At 41.5% G+C, this 15,244-nt stretch overlaps 1 protein-coding gene across 2 annotated transcripts in view; it reads right to left on the bottom strand.

Annotated features, from left to right (window-relative positions):
- The window catches only part of ARHGEF3 (Rho guanine nucleotide exchange factor 3), a 313,805-nt gene that overhangs the window by 193,455 nt on the left and 105,106 nt on the right, over nt 1-15,244 (bottom strand). The gene's annotated exons all lie outside the window — the stretch shown is intronic.

Here is a 15,244-nt window from a genome sequence, read left to right as displayed (position 1 = left end):
TTGTTTTTTGTGTTTCAGTTGTATTTTTAACTTTCTTGAAATAATAAAGCATAATATGCCAAAAATGTGTATTTTCTTCCACCTTCAATATTAAAATGAATGCAGAAAAGTTCATCAACTTTGATAAGGTGTTTTGAATGCATGCTGATATGACAGCTGTCACAATACAATCTAACAAAATTGTTTCAAATGAAGTTAAACACAACTAAGCACTACCAGAGCCATCACGAGGAAAAAATTAAATGAACTTTCTGGCCAACCCAACAGAATTACTAAAATTAAATTAACTGACTGACTTACATTGTCTGTTTACTGCCTCACAGTATCGATTTTCCTATTCTCCTCCAATGCACTTTTTGACTTTTGCCCTTTGAATTGTGTAGCAGAAATATTTCTTAATATATTAAAGAAGTTTGATACCACCAGATAACATAAAATTGCATGTAAGAGATATAGATAGAGGCAACATTCGTCTTTAAACCAAACCCTGAAATAGAACAAGGTGTAAGCGGACAAGTGAAGGAAAATAGGCATTTATTAACGTAGAGAGATGAAGCTAGGTAGGAGGTACCCTTGGTGGAGGAGATTTGATGAACCACGTCAGAATGACTCATGAAACAAGGCAGAGAAGTCAAGTCCTGAGCAGTGGGTGTGGAGAGAAAAGGAGAACAAATAGAGAACAAATATTTTGGTGGCACCTGTGTAGGGCCTCTCAGTCACTGTGGATAATAAAATAAGTGTAGGGGGTGGGCTGGGATGGGACTAAAAGACAGAAAACTGTACTTGAACAATAATGAAATTAAAAATAAATAAATAAATGAAAAGGATGTACAATATAATGCAGGTAGAATTAAAGACAATTTTAATTTCAAAAATAAATAAATAAGTATATTTTAAAAAGAAGAAGGAAAAAGATATGACATCAAGACTATCCAAATAGGCGACAGGAGGCTTTATTATATCTCAAAAGCAGCAAATCTTGCCCTTTTGTACCAATTCTACAAACTTGAAGAGACCATTCCAGTATAAAACTCAAGTTTTTCCTTCCTTAAGAAGTTTTAGAATTCGATGACAAACCTATTGATGCCTGGCAAAGATCGGTTTTAATTATACAAGTTTCATGACAGGAAACATTCTTTTGGGTGGGGGGTATCTTGAAAAACCCAAATATCTTTTTGACACCAAAATTCCTAAGCCAAGTTTGCAATCTGTAGTCCTCTGAGTTTATAGTAAGTTAAGCCCATGAGAAGGAGCACCCAGGCTTCCCCATCAGGTATATTTCCCTAAGTCTCCCAAAGTAATATTCCAAAGCATTGTCCCAAGCTATCATCCAAAACCCATAAAATTAATGTGCCCCGGCTCAGTAAGATGCAGTTAAGTTACCTACTCTTTGGAATGTGAATGCCCTTGGGGATGACGGTTTTAGAGCTGTGATTGCTCCTTTGCCTAAGTACACAGCATTCATTCCTATTAAGGTGCTTTCTCCCCTCTCAAAAATCCAAGTAAGATTTATGGATTGTTGTTATTGTTGTTGTTGTTGTCAGAAAAGGAAGACAAAATTCCTCCAAATTCACTTTTACCAAGTTCTCATATTTGAAACTCCTCCACAGATGATATATTTTAAAATTCTATCTTAAGTAACCATGGAACTCAGGCCAATTCATTGAGTTTCTGACTTAGATTTATTCCTGTTGCCTGTTGGGGATGACTTTTATCCTTAAACATTCAAACCTAAAACTCCACTTCAAGATTGCAGTTTAAATATTTGTCTTCTCATCTCAGTTTTTCTTCTCCTTGATTATAAAAATTATGTTCACATGTATCCTGTAGGAACTTGGAAAACCCAAAACAAAACAAAGAAAAGTGTCACTTATAACCTTACTTACTGAGAGGAAATCATTATAATATTTTGGCATTTTTTCTATTGGTTCTTTTAAAATATTTTTTTCACAGCAGGATCATTACCATATATACAATTTTATTTCCCGCTTTAGAAAAACATGATAATAAATGTTCCCCAGAATTATCACTCTTCCTCAGCATCCCGTATGGCTGCATAACACGTACTCATATGGATAAAACACAGTGCACACAAACCATCCCACATTGTCGGACATTTAGACTTTGTCCATTTTTCTACCGTTATAATGACTGCTGCACTAAGCACCTCTGTGCATAAGTCTTAATCCTGGTGACTTCTTCAGGAGAGATCCCTAGAAGTGGAATTATTGGGCCAATAACCATAAATACATTTATGGTTCTTGACACAAAGAGCTTTCTACAAAGATGAGATCAAGTAACAATGCCACTGAACCCCTGCCAGAGCATCGCTCTACTGCACCCTCACCGGTATTTCAAGTCATCACTTTTTAAAAGCTGATTAATTCTTTTGGTGAAAAACAACACTTCGAAATGTTTCCAATCCTTCAACCCACCTGCTGAGGTCAGTGATTTCAAATGTTCCCCTCAATATCAAAATAATCTTTTATCATTCAAAATAAGAATGTTAATTTTTCTTACATGTAAAAATGCAATCAAAACCACAAACATGAGAAGAATGTAGTCATTTGTTGGATGTTTTCATTAAGCAACTAAGGTGCCGTGGGCGAGAAGCTAACATCAGCCAGTTTGAAGTACCAGTCTGTGACTGTACGGAGAGATGTCCAGTGCACGGAGATGCAAGCAAAGTAAACTCAGAGCTGAAACCACTGCCAAACTTCAAAAGATACATAAGATTTCAACTACCCTAAGTCAACACCTATCAGAATGAATACATTAGAATGTTTAAGAATATATCCAGACTACATTTAAAATTCATTTAACAACTTTTTTACACAAGAAGTGTTCTTTCCCCCCTCTAAATCAGTGCATATTCTCGTATACATTCAATGCCTTTTTTTTAGTTGTACATACATGCAAAGAGTTAGTGGTCCAGACTCAGGCTCCCAAAACCCAGGGCCAGAGGTGGTCACTCTATAACATGGAAAAATATTAGATAAACGGAAAGTTTACTGGAAATGTTTGGGGCTATCTTTGCCACATTCTCTTTCCAGAAAGTTCGCCCCACTTTTCCCAATGTTGCCCACAGTTTCTGCTGAGTGGATATAATAGTAACAGCAGCAAGGGGAAGAGTATTTATTGAGCACTTACTATGTCTCAGACTGAGCACTAAATACTTAATATGGATTATTTAATTTAATCTTTATAAGAACCCCATGAGCTAAATACATTTTTCAGACAGGAAATCTGAGTCTCGGTGGGGTTAGTTACTTGCCCAAACTGGTGAATGGCAGATCCATTTGACCTTGACTTTCTGGCCACAGAAAGAAGAGCTGATGAGATCAGAGTGTTTTTAGGGATTCTGAGATGGGGTAACTGAGATTATCCTATGGTTGGTGTTCATTGAACTTATGTAACAACTTACCATGTTTACAATTTTTCATAATAAAAAGTTGAAAAAAATAGCACACATAGTAATAATAATCATCATGAATACCCCTTACAAAGACACGGGATGAAACCTGACATCCCTTCTCTCAATAAACCACACTCAACAGTTACTCCATCACTGGAACACATACTGTACATGCATCTTCAGTTTGGCCCCAGATAAAGCTATTGTTTGTTTTTATGGGGCACACTGCACAAAAAGCACATGTCAAGGTCTAGAATCACCTTCAACCCCTGGGATTGACAGCAGGTTCACCATGCATCTAACACTCTAGCTGAGTCATAAATTCTCTCCCAACACCTTTTCAATGAGCAGGTTCTGTTGAAGCTGCATAAATTAAATGCATATCTGCTACAGCTCCATTGCACCTCCCTCAAATCATAGCTATGATTTTAAATAAATCCTCATCTATTTATAAAGAAGTAATCAGCCTAATTCCCCCTTTTCTAAATAAATGTTAAATCAAGTTAGCCCTGACAATACAACACACTGTGCATTAGTAGCATTCTGCTTTTAGGGAACATTTATTTCAATTACTGAAGATGAATACATTGGTAAGTCTTATTCATCTTCAATAATAGAAATATTTTGTTATATTAAGTATAATAAGGGGTTAGTGAGTAGAAAATGCATGACCTAAACACAGATGGGGAAGGGTAGAGGAGCAAAAGATACCTAATGTTCATAAGGTACCTGGTTACTACTGGTTTGTTATGCAGTAAATATGTATAAGACTTATGAGGCACTAAGTATACAGGGGCACTAATACACATGAGCACTTACATATATGAGATCTTAATTTGGCTACCAATTAGAGACATCCATCCTGGCTCCATATATTCACTGCCCGAGAAACACAAATGAATACAAATTAGCCAGATGTTCATCCAGCTAATTAGCAAACTGTAGCTGTTGACCAGTTATACTTGTCCGTGAGTCTTTTTGATAAAGCAAGTGCGTGTCATTGTCCCAGGGCACCTTCAGTCTGTGGGCCTCTAGCTTGAACTTCTCTCTGGTCCTTGCAATCACATCATCAGTGGAGAAGGCCAGTGCAATAGAGAGAAAGGACATATTGGCCCTGTGGACCCAGAGATTCTAGTGGGATCCTTTTGTCCCACCTGTATCCTCTCTGTAGTTCAGCTTACCCCAGCCTTTCCCCCTTGCTTCCAGCTCTATGTTTCACTTGGTTTAATTGAAAGTGTGATATGAGCATTTAAAAGGGGGGTGTGCTATCTAGAGTTACAAATGAGTTAAATCTAGTCCGATGTATTAAAGGGGTTGCACTAACTGGCAAGCGGAAAAAACTTACGGGAGGGAAGAAAAGTTAGTGACAGGACCTTTACTAACCCCCATGCAAGAGGCTTCAATTGCAATCCCCAGCTTCTGACATGGACAGGAAATACAGAATACAACATTTAGCATGGAAGGGGAAAAGGAAAACTGAGGGGGGAGGTTCAGCTTCAGAAAAGAAACTTTCCAAATTGGTAAATGTGGTTTTCAACATCACCATCCCCTCCCATGTCTTCAAACAGCATGAGGGCCTTTTGGAGGTGACAAGGCTGCTGCCACAATATTGTTTGTATAATAAAGGCTACATTCCATTAAAATAAAAAATTTTAAAAGCTCCATGAAAAGTCATAAATGTGACAAACCACAAGAGTGGTTTGAGACTTTTAAAGTGATACTGAGACTGATTCTTGGGCCACCTTTTATTTAAACCCCCTGACTAAGCTCCAGTAAGTCCCCATATTATAGAAATAGTTTCAACCATTTCAGAATACAATTTTCTAGGATCTGATATTATTTCAATTACTCTACAAACCATTATATTTTACATTTTATGAGCAGTCTAATAATACTTGCTCCTAGATCAGATTGTCAGAAGTGAAAAAATCAATAACTAAAAGGATTGCCTCTAACCAAACTGGAGTTTTGTTCATCTGAGAGATGGGGAAGACTTTTGTACACAACAATTACTTGTGTCTGCCTAGTGCCTCTGCGCTTCTAGAAACTGCCCTTCTCCTCCATGTTACTATGGTTACCATAGGAGCCACTATAGTGGTATGGCAGAACTCCACTCCATGGCCATTGCTAATTGGTCCAGGAGTACCCACCTGTCCCATGATGGACCAATCAAAATCCCTCCCTGGTAAGTTTGGCTCTGAGAGCGAAAAGGCTGTTTCTCTGCAGATGGCTGCATTTCCACAGTATGGAGAAATGGAGGAAGTCAGTCTGTAGAAAGAGAGGTAGCAAATAACAGAGAGGAGTCAGGAACCTTCATGATCTCCTGGTGCCTCATTGCAGGGGCTTCTGAGTCTCCACTGCATTCCATGAGATATGCCCCAGACCTCTGTTATTAAAAACTCTCCTTGCAATAACTAACAAACAAACAAACAAACAAATAAACCCCTCCTTGCACCCTGGCTGGTGTGGCTCAGTGGATTGAGCGTAGACCTGAGAACCAAAGGGTTGCCAGTTCGATTCCCAGTCAGAGCACATGCCTGGGCTACAGGCCAGGTCCCCAAGGGGCAAGCACACATTGATGTTTCTCTCCATCTCTCTCTCCTTTTCTTTCCCTCTCTCTAAAAATAAATAAAATCTTTGTTAAAAACTCTCCTTGCTTTTAGTCCAATTTGAGTTGTGTTTCCATCACTTGAGGTAAGATTTCCTAATTAATCCACAAGACCAAAGTCAAATCCATCTTTTACCATGTATGACTCTGGAACAAAAAGGGATAACTGCATAAAATAAACAAAGGCATCTATAAATTCTGCCTCCAAAGTGCAGAATTTGCACAGCTGACATACAAGCCACTCTGTCCCCAGAGACCTCACATGTGACCAAAAAAAGAAACTGCTTTTGAATCTAAACAGGAGTATCATTTAATGTGCCTGACATATTTTTGGTGTCAGCAGACGGAAGATGACATGAGCTTTTCCTCACAGGTGTCGGCATCCACTCTCAGGCTGGCTGCTCCCCCGCTTGAGGGGAAATGAGACAAGAGGACTAAGCGGAAACCAGAGAGAGTCAGTTTTTCCTTTTGAGGGGGTACCTCATGTGGAAAAGGCATCTATGAAGTACACATATTTAGAAAACAGTCATTTCATGTAGAAGAGAACTCTAGTTATAATAAACTAATATTTTCTGCACACTTATATAGAGGGATTATTCAGATCCCTTTACACATTATAACCAAGTTTCATGTTTTGGGAGAGGGCATTTGTTGTTCCCAGTTTGCAGATAAGGAACTTGATGCTCTGAAAAGTATCTGGTCTGCAATTTCTAGTTGGTATTCGGACACCAAAGCACGTACCTTTTCACCACTTAAGCTTTTACATAATTGCCAAGAACTGTCCACCAAACTCAGACCTTGGGCTGTCCAGGGGCAGTGGACACTAAACTCCCCACCCCAAGAATGCACGGAGTCAGCCTCTAGGCCATCGGGGAGGTAGAAAGGTGGGAGTGTGGGGAGGTAGCGAGGATGGTAGCTGGGTGGGGGCGCGTGTCTTACAGCCCAGCACAGGACGTGCTGGGCTCTTCTCTGCAGCCAGATTTTATCATTCCCGGGTGTTTTGCCACAACACACACTCAGTAATTCACTCTGACGTTTTCTAAGCACATAAAACTTTAAAATAAACCTCTTCTTGAGGAAGACTGTGATTGTAAAAGTTCACTTTTAATTATTACAAGTGAATTGTTTTCACTAGTTATAAAACCAATATATATTCTCTGTTTTAAAAATTAGACATTACAAAACTATTTAACACAGCAACAGTTCCCTGGGACTTGACCAACCCCAACCTGTCAGTCAACAGTGACAGTCCTGCAAACATTTTTTGTATGCATATGAACACATTATCTCCCTACCAAAGGGGATCATTCCAGTTTTTTATTACTTTAGTTTGCTTTTCTTGACTTACTGATTTAAAGCTATATATACATGTTTTACATGACACTCTTCTGCATCATTTGCACTCATTCAGCAATGGCACAGCTGAGAGCACAGGCTCTGAAGCCAAGACTGCAGTGGGACCTTGGGATGTGTAATTAAGATTCCGGGCCTCAGTTTGCCATCTGGAAAATGGGCATAATATTAGTATCTACCTAATAGGGTTGTTGGGGGGGGATGATATACAAAGCACTGAAAACAGTAGATAACATTGAAAGAGCTAAATAAATAAAATGCATTACTATAGTATTGCCTTTTATTACTTTTGTAATTTAAAAATATTTTTAAAGTATGAGTTAGAAGGAACAATTTGACTTCATTTACTGGTCACATATATTTTCTCCTCTGTGCTATCTACTCAGATCCTTCAATAATTTTCCTATTGGATTTCAAATTCATATTACTGCTTTGTAAGAGTGCTTTGCATATAAGGAAGCTAGCATAAGATGAATATTACACATATTTTCTCCACTTGCAAGTAATTTCATACTAAAAAGAAGTTCCTAAAGGGTGCTGGCAAAGAACATGTGTTTGGAATGACATGAGCTCAAATTTGAATTCAGCTCTGCTACTTACTTGTTAAGGGACCCTGGGCAAGCTCCCCTAGAGTCACTAATGGAGTGGGCAAAATTTTAGGATGTTGACTGACATCCCCACACCTTAGTGTACACATCTTGTATAATCTCCTCTCTTGAGTGGAGGTAGAACCAGAGACAGTAATGGAATATCATCCCCATGATTAGATTACCAGTCCTTGACTTTCAGATCATCAAAAGGAAGATGATCTGGGTGAGCTTAATCTAATCTGGTGAGCTCTTAAAAGGAACTGAGCTCTTCCTCAAGTCAAAGAGATATGAAGATTAAGAGATATTTGGTGTGAGAGAGATTCTCCATTGCTGGCTTTGAATGTGGAAGGAGCCACATGGCGAGGGCTTGAGAATAGCCTATAGGAGCTAAGAGTAACTGATCCCCAGCTGACAACCTGCTAAGAAACAGGGACCTCACTCCTACAACTACGAGGAACTGAGTTCTTCCAATGACCTGGATAAGCTTGTAAAAGGCTCCTGAGCCCCAGATGAGACCCCCTGCCCCAGCCAACACCTTGATATCAGTCTTGTGAGACCCTGAGCAGAGAACACAGCCATGCCACATCCAAACTTCTGACCTACAGAACTGTGTGCTAGTGAGTGGGTATTGTTTCAAGCTGCTAAATTTGTGGTAATTTGTTATGCAGCAATAGAACACTAAAATGGTCTCTCTCCCCATCTCTAAAATGAGGATGGGGCTCAAATAACATCTTCCTCCTCTTGGAATTGTTCTGGGAAGTAAGATATTCTTAAAGTGCTCACCACACTGCCTAGTATAATGCAATGCTAGGGGTGAGTTACCTGGGATTAATGGAACTGTTACTATTGCTTTCATAATCACTGATACAAAACAGGTAACAAATTATTTGTTCACAGAGTAGAAAAGATCAAAACTTTAAAATTAAAGTCTAAGGAAGTGGAAGGAAATAAAAGGGATTCTAGGTGATGAGAAGTTTACCATAGGACACTCCCTTATTTCTAGCACTTTTACAAAGGTATTCATATCCAACCTCCTTTGAAAAAAGACATGTCTTCACCCATTTTAAAGAGGCAATATGCACTAGTGGCCTGGGAACAGACGATTCTGAGTTTAGGTGCTGGCTCTGCTACTAACTACGGCTGTTGTTTTAAGCAAATTAGCAGATATGGGGCTCAGTTTCTTCATCGTTGAAATGGGAATAAACACTACCTATCATGCAGGACTGCCATAGCCTTGCCTGGAGCCAATGTTCAGCAAATGGAGATAAATGTACAAACCCAGGTTGGCAGAGAAGAGAAAGCCGTGGTGCTTCTTTTGCAAAGTATATATGGTAGAGCCACAATAAACAATGACATGCCCACTGGGTGTGCTTTGAGTATCAGAGATTCTGTCACTCTACCGAGCTATGAATTTCAGTCTGGCTTTCAAGAAACATTTAGACACTTCCAGCCAAGGTGGAGGCATAGGTAGACACACTGTACCTCCATGCACAACCAAAATAAGGACAACAAAAATTTTGAAACAAAAAGAAACAACCAGTGATAGAAAATTGAACTGTACAGATGTCTGACAACCAAGGAGTTAAAATAGACACTTTCATTCAGACCAGTAGAAGGGGCAGAGTCGGGTGGCTGGGCGGAGAGGGGTTGCTGCAAAAAAACTGGTGGCTTGTGGACCCCGGGTGTGCAAGGAAGATGGACCCCAGGCATGCAAGACAGCATCCGGTGGACCCTGGGCACATTGGCAGCGGCTGGCAGACCCCAGGCATGAGGTGGCAGCAGGCAGACCCAGCAAGGCAGCGGACTGTGGAGGGGCGTGGTGCACAAGGCAGCTGGCTAACCTGGTGGTCCCACATTCACACCCAGATAAACTACATGAAACTGGGGAGCGAGGCAGGCTGCTCAACCCAGGGCTCCAGCCCAGGAAAATAAAGTCTCAAAACACCGACTGAAAACACCTGTGGGGGTTGAAGCACAAGGGCAGACTCCCAACCTCACAGGAGAGTTTGTTGGAGAGACCCACAGGGTCCTAAAATGTACACAAGCCCACCCACCTGGGAACCAGCACCAGAAGGGCTCAGTTTGCTTGGGGGAAGCAGCAGAAGGGACTGAAATCTGAGAGAGAGTGGAACAAGTGCCATTGCTCCCTCTCAACCCCACCCTCACATACAGCGTCACTACCCAGTGACTGGGTTAACTCACCCTGGTGAACACCTAAGGCTCTGCCCCTCATACGTAACAGGTGCATTAAGACAAAAAAGATGTCCCAAATGGAAGAACAGATCAAAGCTCCAGAATGAATACAACTAAGCGATGAAGAGATAGCTAACCTATCACATGCACAGTTCAAAGCACTGGTGATCAGGATGCTCACAGAATTGATTGAATTTGGTCACAAATTGGATGAAAAAATGAAGGCTACGCTAAGTGAAACAAAAGAAAATGTATGGGGAACCAATAGTGAGGGGAAGGAAACTGGGACTCAAATCAATGGAGTAGACCAGAAGGAAGAAAAAAATAACCAAACAGAAAAGAAGGAAGAAACAAGATTTGAAAAAATGAGAAGAGGCTTAGGAACCTCCAAGACATCTTTAAACATTCCAATATCTGAATTATAGGGGTACCAGAAGAAGAAGAGAAAGAACAACAAGTGGAAAACTTATTTGAACAAATAATAAAGGAGAATTTCCCCAATCTGGCAAAGGAAATAGACTTCCAGGACGTCCAGAAAGCTCAGAGAGTCCCAAAGAAGTTGGACCCAAGGAGGAACATGCCAAGGCACATTATAATTACATCACCCAAGATAAAAATGAAGGAGAGAATCCTAGAAGCAGCAAGAGATAAGGGGACAGGAGTTCCCATCAGACTGTCAGCTGATTTCTCAAAATAAACCTCACAGAAGCAAACTAAGCAAACAACCAGAACAGGAACAGAACCACAGAAATGGAGATCACCTGGAGGGATAGCAACAGGGAAGTGGAAGGAGGAGAGAGGGGGAAAAGGTACAGAGAATAAGGAGCATAGATGTATATGCTACTTAGAAAATAGACAGTGGAGGGCAAGAATAGTGTGGGAAATGTAGAAGCTAAAGAACTTATGACACAGTTATGAACTAAAGGGGGGGGGAATGTGGGTGGGAGAGAGTGTGCAGGGCAGAGGGGAATGAAGGGGGAAAATGGGACAACTGTAATAGCATAATCAATAAAATATATTTTAAAAAGAAGAAAAAAAAGAAACATTCAGCCACACCGAGGGTTTGCCAACTCCCTTCCGCACGAGACCTGGGGAGCAGTGTGGAGCGGGCAGCGTGGAGCATGCGCAGGAGCGTTGTTTGAATTCAAGGTTCTAGTCCTAGTCTCCCAACTCTGAGTGACCCTAGAAGCAGTCACCATAATTTCCTATCTGTCTAGGAACCGACTATCTTTTGGTTATTGCACCAAATTCTTCCTTGGAGCAAACACCCCTGCCCCAACTCAAGAAAGTGGCTCTGGTGGAGCTGTCGGTCACAGCCATGTCTACTCTCAAGGCCCGTCCAATCCTGCTGACTGTGACTGGCCAAGGCATGTGACCCAACCCAGGGAAGTGGGAGTCCGACACTAGGGTTTCACGTGCAAACCCTGCAAACAAAAACTCTTCTCTTTTCCTTGGGGATGTATGGTTGTGATCATCCTCTCCAAAAAAGTCCACGCGCAGTAGGTAAAGATAAGACCAACACCCCAAGAGTGGCAAAGCTGAGAGGGAGTATCCCCGAACACCACTGTACTAAAGCCCACCCATCCCAGTGCCCCGCAGTCAAATGAACTGATCAATTCCTTTTTCCACTTGAACCAGTTTTAACTGAGTGTCTGTCACTCGTACGTAAGAGAGCCCTGACTGATGCACTAGGCCTTGTTCTCGGCATCTGAAAATTAAAAGTTTGGGGCTACAAGATCCAAAGGCCCTTTCAAAGCCCCAGAGTCTGAAAATTTCTTCCCCAATAGCTTGGGCAAGAGTAAAAATGAGTCAATGGAGAAAGAGACAAGATGGGCACAGCTCTGAAATTTGGTTGATATTTAAAACCTTTGTTCTGACACCTAATACAATGCCTTGCACACCATAAGTCTTGCTAAGTATTTTCTAGTTAACCAATAGGCAATGGCAGAAGTTGTGCTCCTGAAACTTTACGTTTCTAATGTAAATTTCCTCCCTGAATCTGTCTATGTCTGTTCTCTCTCTCTCTCTCTCTCTCTCTCTCTCTCTCTCTCTCTCTCTCAAATAACTGGAGGAGCTGTAGCAAATATTTTCAGAAGGAAGAGTAGAAATTTTGAGCACAGTGCTGCCCAAACCAGATGGAGACCAGATGTGCAGTGAGCACCTGACAGAGGAGAAGTCTCAGAGCAAGACACCCCCCAAGTTTCCACCTCTCTCAGAGTCCTCTCTTCTCATTCCCTCCATTCTATTCTGGTTTGATTCCTATTGTTCCCACTGTAACTGCCCCAACAAGACCACCATCTTGGCTTCTCTCCATAAATGTATCTGCAGCACCCACGGGTCTGGTGAGAGCACCACCCCTTGCCAGGGAGGGGAGGGGAGTCCTGAAGGGTGATCAAGGTCTCTGCCTCCTTAGAAGGGCATGGTAACCAAAGGACACAATCTGTGTTTAATATTAACGACAACTCACGAAAGGGCTAAACTGCTGGGTAGGGAGAAGGGATGTGTCATCCGAGTGTCACCAGCCCTTCCTGAGCCCCTCTGCAGCCAAAAACCTCGGCCAAAGGAAATGATACTCCTAAATGATACGCCTAATGCCTTGAGGAATAATGCAGGCTTGCAGTGAATGTTTCCAGGGGAGACGAAAAAAGGGCTACAATATAATTCACTCAAAAAGAACTTTCTTTAAAATTATTTTGAAATTCTTTTCCCAAAATGTTCTTCTTAAGCCACCGACCACTCCTGTCCTCCCCTGTGCCCCGACCTCATCTCTCTCCGTAGCCCTCACGTGTCTCCCTCTTTACTTCTCATCTAGAGCCGTGTGGTTCCTTCTCTTCGTGCCCTTTTCAATCTAGTTCTCGCCACCTCTTCTCCCCACCCCACCCCCAAATCCACAAATGCCCAAGAATGGGTGAACTAACGCATGATCCTTTTTCTTTACAAGCTAAGGAGGAATGGAATTCCAAATGCTTATAATGGTTTTCTTTGCCATGTACACAAATATGGAAGGTTTGCTAGCACAGAGGTTCTAAAACTTACTTTCACAATAAAGGAGAAAACAAAGTGTTCACACCAAGCTGGAGAACATCGAGCACAGCTCAGTCTAACAGGGCTGGGAGTCACATTTCATTATAGAAAATACCAGCTGGATAATGCCTCAAATGTCTTTATCCTGGCACTCTGAGTCTTTCTTGTTCTCTAACTGCAATACCATAATGATGGTTATACAGCGTGGCCTGGCTGGGCGTCAGTGTTTCCACTTGTTTGGGTTCCCCTCCACTCCCATGTCATGGAGGATTATGTTCCAAGGTGGATAGAGTAGATTTGGCCACAGAGGCAATCTGGCAATTGACCAAGGCCCAAACCACCTCACTCTGGTATATCTTGAAGTCAGTTTGTCTAGCTTTACCAATAAGCCCCAGAGTCCAAAAGAAGTCAAAGTAAGGACAAGAAACCAAGGTAAACACCACAACTGACCTAACCATCTAACAACTCTATTCACTCCAATAATTCTTACTATTTGGGCAAGGCTTGTGGGCTAATTAAGAATCTAAGGGCTGAGACAAAGCTAAAGTCAACAATGCATTCAATTCAGTCACCTATCTGGTTGCAATTAGCCAACATATGTTACCATTGCAAGAATAAGGCCAAAAAAGGGTCACTTAAATCAAGTGTGTATCTAAGAGGTTACTTTTCAGCAGCAAGTTCTATAAACCTGAGTTCATAAAAACATTTTTCAAGGGGAAAGAGTTGGAGGTCTCACAGCCACAGGCAGGGTAATCAATTGTCCCAGTTTGCCTGGAACCCCCAAGACACGGGATTTTCAGTGCTAAAACCAGGACTGTCTGAGGCAAACTTGGGTTGTCGGTCACCCTAGATGTTCCCCCAAGCCTTGGCTAGTGACCACTACTGAATCAGGAGGAAGAATACAGTAAAAAGGGAAAGAAAATAAATGCTCTCAAAAAGGTCAACTTGCTCACAAGAAATCTAATTCTACATGGTTCAAAGTTAACTATTAATGTCAACTGTTCTAAAGTGTGTGCAAACTATTTTTGTCAACACAAGGTTTATGGTCAATGACTTGACCCTGGGCACCAACACATCAAAGATTCTGCGAAGTGCTGCAGCAGCAGACATTTAATTTGGTGCTCTCAGTGTGTCCCAAGTTTATCTGACCACACAAGTCTTTTTTCACTTAATGGTTATGACCATCCACCTAAACGTACTTTGAGAAATGGGGATCTTACCCACGAAGGCATAAACAACTTCGGAGTTACTTGACATATTCTGTAAGACATACACGTCTACTAAAGAGGTCAACACATTTCTCTTTGTACTCAATGAGAAGCATGTTGTACACTTTGCTAAACTAGAGTCATGATCTGCATTTCTAAATAAGACACAGGGAAAATTACTGAGATCTATGTAGAATGTTAAAGATGAATTGAACCAGTGAAAACAGTGCTGAAAAGACTAAAGACTTGAACTTGAAACACAATCTGAAGTGGATTTTGTGTCTGGTGGATGTGAGAAAATACATTTATGCATTCATTCACTAAACAGATTAAGCACACATGTGCAGGCATTGTGCTGGAACCAGGGAAATAGTAGGGAGCAGGAGAGAGTGAGGTCTCTACACATCTGATGCTTGGGGCTTCCGAGCCTGAATTTCAGCAAATGCTCACTAACAATCTTAACAATGAGAAGAAAGTTCAGAGTCCGTAGGAGGGACCTCTAGCTCACACTCAGGGGGTGGTCACAATGGCTTCCCACAGGAGGAGGTGCCAAGGTCCAGACTCTGTGGCTAAGGTGGCGGGCCAGCTGCAGTGTGTGCAGGAATGGGGTGCTAGACAGCGGAGGACAGTGCTCTGGACAGAAGGCATGCGAGGGCCTGGGGTGAAACAGAGCTCAGAACATTCTGCATACATGGAAAGGTCTTGCTCCTGAGGTCAGAACTAATATTTATTTTAGCAACAGCAGGGCTTCCACACACTGTATTACTATTATTAGTATCGTTAGTATGTTAAGGAAGAAGACATTGTGTCAAAAGGTGGCTAGATATGGCTCTTCCTGTACCTCTAAATGTCT

The sequence above is a fragment of the Artibeus jamaicensis genome, unplaced genomic scaffold, assembly GCF_021234435.1.
Source record: "Artibeus jamaicensis isolate MK-2021 breed Jamaican fruit bat unplaced genomic scaffold, CSHL_Jam_final contig_519, whole genome shotgun sequence".
Taxonomy (NCBI): domain Eukaryota; kingdom Metazoa; phylum Chordata; class Mammalia; order Chiroptera; family Phyllostomidae; genus Artibeus; species Artibeus jamaicensis.
The sequence above is the reverse complement of the archived record's forward strand: the minus strand, read 5'-3'. Positions and strand labels throughout refer to the sequence as shown.